We start from the raw sequence: 6,698 nt of genomic DNA, 5'->3' as shown, positions 1-6,698 counted from the left end.
GACCTCACCCAGGCACTGTGGGGGTGGGAACTCCACCAGGAGTTACTGGATACAGAGAAATCCCACCTGGTTCCTGCAGTCCCTCAGCTATGACTGGTTGAAAGCTTGGAGAGTATCCAAGAGGAGTCTCATGTAAGTTTGTTCTGCCTGTGTCCTCTCCCCTGGTTTTCCACTGTTGAGCACCACCCAGAGACCTTTCTAGAAGGACTTTTTTCATGACCCTGTGCCACCAGGTTCTTGTGTCCCATGGGGCAGGACTCAGACATGAAGAAGTTGGGGAAATCTCAGGCCAGTTCCAGAGGGACCCAGATGATATTCTCTAGATCTAGTTCAAACTTTTCCCTTTTGGGAAGACCTATTCTGTTGACAACAGTTTTCCTCAAGTCAGATGGAGAAATAAGAGCTGTGCATATATGTTTTCTGAAAGGAAATTTTTTTCCCTGAAGACCAAAGGAAGGATCAGTTCCCATTCTCATGGTGTCTGGCATCTGGAGGATTTTGTTCTTCTATCCAGAGCTAAATACTGTTTCCTCTGTTTTGCTTTTTCTGTCCACCTGAAAGTCCCACCAAAAGGTTTTGTTGAAGGTCTCAGAGCTGAATACTCAGGTGTCGACATGTCAGTACCTAGGACAGGTGTGGGTGGTTAGGACCTGAAACTATGAGCCTGAGTCCAGCTAAGGACGGAGAGCTTTGTTCTCCGAGGAGCCAGCCTTGCCTAAGTCAGCCTTACCTCTGCAAGTGGCCTCAAGCTGGTGAGAGGAACCTCCCTAGGAGCTGTTAGGACATCCTGCCCCACTGCCCTGTGAGGTCTGGGCTGGGAGGGTGGGGGGAAATCCCTGCCAAGGTTTCCATATTGCTGTGTGGGCCATAGGTGGTGGTGACCAGCATAAGTGATGGAGGCCACCACCAGTGATGGAGGAGACAGAGAGGCCTGAAGGGGCTGTGGCTGCAAAAGTTGATCAGCTTTTGCTGTGACAGAGGAACTCAAGAGGCTGGAGGCAGCTGCTCTGACAGAATGAAACTGAAGCCCATATCCCTCCCTCCTGCAATTAAAAAAGGCGGAAAAGGGGAAAAGAGCAGCTTTGCTGGTGACCTTTCCCTCTTGCAAATCTCCACCCGCCTCACTTCATACACCAGCATCAGGAGCAAACAGCCGGGCTGGGACCTGGCAGACCAGTAGTGGCACAGAACTACCCAAGGAGGTTGGCCGTGCCTGTGTGTGTGTGCACACCACAGTGGCTGCTTTCTTCCAGCCTGCAGGCTGCTCCGGGGAGGGGGAGCGGGAAGGGTTCGCTTGCCAGCTCCTCCTGAGGTCCACTGAGAGGTGTCTGTAGGGCTCATCTCGAAGAATGTCAGAGTGCATGTGCTCCGCGAGACGGCCTTTCAGAAGGCATCAGTCCTGCTGTCACGCAGTGGACCACAAATCGGGAGTGACAGCTGTCTCCGTGTGCACCATCCATCTGTGGCAAATGTGTCAGCTAGCTGAACACTCCCGAGGAAACTGCTACGGAGCCGGGAGAGGAGGAGGAGGAGGAGGAGGAGAGAGAAAGGGGGAGTGAGAGCGACAGAGAGGGGGGAAAAAGCAGCAGCAACAGGGGTGAGGACCAGCAACACGTTACCCCAGCAAAGCCAAGGGTCCTAAATGGTCTTGGAAGAGAGAGCAAAGGCTGTTGTGTGGTTGTGCCTCCACTGCTCCATGGAGGTGCCCACTAAACAACAGGCCTTTGCCCTCCCAACCCAAGAACCTCAAAGCTCTCCATAACCATCAATGATGCCATAAAGGTGGTGTTACGGGTAACGGCACCACGGTGGTGAGGGAAGCACAGATGGGCTTGTCCAAGACCACAGCTGGAGGTGCAGCAGGCCTGGGAAGGGGATGCAGCAGAGCCAACACCCCCTCGGCTGCTCAGGGCCACTGAGGACGTGGTGGGACAGTGTAGCAGTTCCCTTTTCTCCTCTGATGGATATCATCTCCCCCGTTCTCCTCTCCCCTCTTTTCCATTCTGTCACACTGAATTCCTCATCCTGGGTGAATTTGGTGCCATTGGAACTGCTGTTGTTTTACCTGCTTCTGAAGCAAGTACCACATGGTTACCAGAGAGAAGTCACCGCTTCCCTTGACTTTCTCCACTCCCCATTCAATTGTGCTTGAAGAAGTGATTTCTTGGGCTGGAAGAAACTCAGTACTTACAGACACTCTCTCCTCTTTTAGATGATAACAAGAAAGTCCAGTCACCTCACCTGACCTGTGTTTTGGTGCTTTTTTAGTAATACCTGTTGAGATCCTCTACCACAAATTTACCATGGGCAGGAAACAACCTTGGGGTTGTTGTACCAGCTTTGAGGGGCTACCTACCAAATTATGCATGAACTGGAGCTTTTCCAATGGAAATCTGATTGGAGATGTATTCCCATAAACCAAGGAACTGGAAGCTCCAGGCCACTAGCCAGAAATACCCCAAGAGAGACATCTCATCACCAGCTCAACCTTGAGAATCAACAACCTGAGTCTTTCAGCAGTTGGAAGTTCAGCCTTCATTTTTTGGGCAAAAACAGTGTGCAGGCACCTTCAGGGCATTTTGGAAGGGGGAGGGACTTACTTTGTTCCAGTGGAGGTTGGAGGACAGAATTAGAAGAAGGTGCATAGGAGATCAGGCTAGGGGTCTCTACATTATGGTCTCAGCTCTGGACTCCAAATTCCAGTTGACAATGGTAATTGGGTTGATTCTGGTCATGGATGGAATCACAGGAACAATTTAATTTCCAGCCTTAACTTTTCTAGCAGCCCACACACACACGCTGCAGGGAGGAAACTAGGCCAACCCCAGTGTATGGGTTGTGTAATGATAAAAATACCCGTTTCCCACCCCTGGTCCAAAACTTGGGCTGGACATCTTAAACCTGGGGGCATTTCCTGGCTCTTAGTGTTGTCACGACTGTGAAGCACTTTATCCAATGCTCCATTCTATCCCATCCCATCCCACCCATATCGAATGGAATGGGGTGGGATGGGATGGGATAGAATAGAACAGTTCAGTTGGAAGAGACCAACAACAACCATCTAGTCCAACTGCAGTCCTTTCAAACATTTAACATCTGGAGCTGGGAATTGCAGCCAGACAAAGCTCTGTTTTCCTCTGAATTCACTGGAGTTTCCGGGAAAACTTTCCAACAAAGGAGGCATGAAATCCCTGGTACCAGTTAGGAGAAGCTGGACACTGCCCTCCCCACTACAGTGCTGCTGAGGAAGCTCCCAAAGCACAGGCAATGTCATTTCCCCCTTGGCAGCCCCGTGCAGGGCTGGGGATGCTCGTGGGAGTGGAGCCAGTGGGGCAGCCAGGAGAGCATCCCACCAGCTGAGAAAAGGGAGTGTGGGGATGAGGATCAGTGATCCTAGCCATTTATCACAGTCACAGGAGATGCTAAAAACTCAATGCAAGCAGAGCTAATTACAGTTTAAATCCCAGGATAAGCAACACATCACTCCTCCCATTGGGTTGGAACCAATCCTTCTAGCAGTCCTTACTTACTGAGCACCAAACCTGTAGCTTATAACCTGGTCTGGGAGACAAGAACCTGATGACCAGCAAAGCCAGTGAAAGCTGTTTTCATAGGGAAAACGTGGAAAAGACATACAGGTAATTCCCAGATGGTTTCCAACACTCGGTGTGGTTGGAGGGAGAGTTGCACATCAAGATAAATCAGAAAGTTCAGTGACTGAGATGCCAAGAGCCACGTTGGTCTGGCAGAGGTGAGTCCCCATTTATGGATGTGGGGACAAAAGCATTGAAAAAATGAAACAATTTATAGAAGGGTTAATTCCATATTTCCTAGCCAGCTAAGGACAGTTGGGAATCAGGGTGGGTGAGTTAAAACAAGTTATGGAATAAAAATTATCCCCAGAAATGTGGGAAGGTGAGAGCAGAAGCAAATATAATACCAGCATAAGCTGTCATGGGCAATAGAGAATCACAAATCAGGCTCTAAACAAGTGACTTCCTCCACATCATTAAAATTGCAGCTTCTCTGATTTCCTTGCTGATATTTGTGAGTCCTTCATCCCCAGCCTGTGTTTGGAACAAAGATCACATCAGGGACAAAACACAGGAGAGCCAGGCTGGGTGGGATCAGCAGGATGCTCTCGCTCTTCAAACAGCTCCCAAAGGTGCTTCAAAGAATAAATACTCAGATCTTTGAGGGATTTCCAAAACAGCAGAGTGGCCTCTTAATTTGGGTGTGGGGACCTGAAGAACAGAGTGGAAGAAGGAGGACAGTGTAGCAGCATTCAAGGGGAAAGTAGCTCCAGTAATTCAATAAAGCAAGAACTGCTCTGATCACAGAATCATAGAATCATTGAGGTTGGAAAAGACCTCCAAGAGCATCAAATCCAAACAGTCAAAGGTGTCTGGGACACCAAATTGACCGAAGGTGGCCTAAACAGTGATCTAAGACAAAATGGAAAGCCAAAATCTTGATTCTCTTAGTGTGAATCTTCTTGATCTCCTGTCTGTACCAAATTTGTGCCCAGAGGTGTTTCATCACAAAACCTGAGCCACCAGAACTACTGAAGAATGTGTACCTGCCCAGAAAATACAGTAACAGTGTGGATAAAGAAATGCTCAGTGACTCAGAGAGAGGGACTGACTTTGCTTTTCTGTTCAGGGTTGGTGTCCAAACCCCTCCAGGAGTACAGGAGCTGGGAGAGGCTCTGCACAGGATCCCTGTCTGCACCTGCCCAATCCAGCTCACCTGGTGCATCCTCACTTGTACCATGTCTTCCAGAGATGAGGCCGAACAGAGAGATCTGAGATCTGAAGCATTTTTACCCATCTAATCTGCTGTTAAATGCTTTCACAGATGTCCTGGTTGCCACAGGTCTTTGGTTGGCAGCATTTCACAGGGACATGTGACTTGCATATCAATAACGCTCCCCTTGGCAGCTCTTTTAGCTGTGTGCTCTTTCTTTCTCCTCAAAACTCCCCCACAGCTGAGCTGGGGTCTGTATTTGGTGGCCTGGCCATTTTTTTGGCACCTGGGACAAATTTAACCAGGCAGAGGGCAGGGTTAGATTAGTTATTTGGGAGAAATTCTTGCCTGTGAGGGTGATGAGGCCCTGGCACAGGTTGCCCAGAGAAGCTGTGGCTGCCCCATCCTGGAAGTGTCCAAGGCCAGGATGGAAGGGTCTTAGAGCAAACTGGGAAGGTGTCCCTGCCCATGGCAGGGGGTGGAACAAGATGAGCTTTAAGACCCCTTCCATCCCAAATTATTCCATGATTCTCTGGAGCCACCAGGACTCTGGCTGCTGACAGAGTTGGTCCCACTCTCTGCCTGCTGGGCTGCTCCCACCCCTCATATTGAGGCACAGCCTTCATGGGAGAGCTTCCACCTCAGATCTTGTCACACTTCCTTCTGGGGAAGGTGCTTTTCACCTGCTCAGTAAATATCCAGACTCCTCTCAAAACTCATCTCCTTCACTCTGCCTTCCCTCTCTGACTGTATGGATCTCACACCGTTTTCTGATGAAGGACCAGGCTGGGGTCTCACCTCCCTTCCTTGCACACAGGTATCTGTGCTGGGGGACATCCCTAGCTGGATCATAAAGTCACACAGCAGGGACCTATCTCATGTGCTTAATTCTAGCCCCTGCCAGAAGTCTCCTTGTCCATCCCAAAGCCAAAAGAGAAGCAAAACAAGGGCTTACACTTCTGTAACCCCTTCCATCCAACCCAGCCAGGAAGCTCTGTGACATCTGTCAGCTGCAGGCTCAGGTGTGTGCCCTCTGCTCCTGTGTTCTGCCCCAATCTCAGTGTTCTGGGGGTGTCCAGCACGTGCCAGATGCAGCAGGATCTCCAGCCAAAACTCCACCACCCAACTGAAGGCACAGCTGATGGGTCCCTGGCCAAGAGCAAGGCAGAAACAAAGCTCTGAGCACTGTGCCCCCACCACAGGCCCATCCTCCAGCTCACCTGCTGCCAGGGACAGGCTGGGACACGGGGACGGTTCTGGCGGTGACAGCGGCAGCGCTGACCCTGCGCAGGCGGGTCCTGCCCGGGGGCACCCGTGTCCACTCGATGCACAGGTCACCCTGTGCTGCCTGATGGGGCCAGGCTGCCTTCACGAGCCATTAACACCATGGCAGGGAGAGAACAGCAACTAAAGGCTCTGAAACCTCTCCTTTCGTGCCTGGGAAAGTCCTCCCCGGGCTGGGGGTGCCGAGGCCTGCAGAGAGCAGGTGCTGGACAAGAGTGAGACTCTCACAGATGAGAAATAAGAACAAAATAAAAAATTCAGAAGCAGGAAAATGACAAAAGGCCCTGCAACCTTCCTGGGATGGTTTTACCACCCAGGGAAGAGGAAACCAGGCTCAGAGCCCCAGCAAAAGTGGTTATAAAGTGTGGGAAAAGCCACAGTGTGAGCAGCTGCTTTCCTGGGTTCACATCCCAACCTCTTCCACATTCACTCCCTAGAATCTCTCCCCTGGGGCACACTTCATTCATCCCACTTCTCCAGCTCTCAGTGAGACCTTCCCACCCCTGTCACCTGTCATACCCTCTGCTCCCGGGAGCTGAGGCAGGAACTCCTGGGACACTGGTGCTGGTTGGGTGGCCATGCACGCACTGGTTGGCCTGGTGGTGGTTCTAGAAGATCCTGGTGACTTCATATGGCAGCATTTCTTAGGAAATATGGGGCAGCACTTT

The sequence above is a fragment of the Pipra filicauda genome, unplaced genomic scaffold (assembly GCF_003945595.2).
Source record: "Pipra filicauda isolate LSUMZ 115617 unplaced genomic scaffold, ASM394559v2 scaffold319_size1146426_pilon, whole genome shotgun sequence".
Lineage (NCBI taxonomy): Eukaryota > Metazoa > Chordata > Aves > Passeriformes > Pipridae > Pipra > Pipra filicauda.
Note: the sequence above shows the minus strand (reverse complement) of the source record.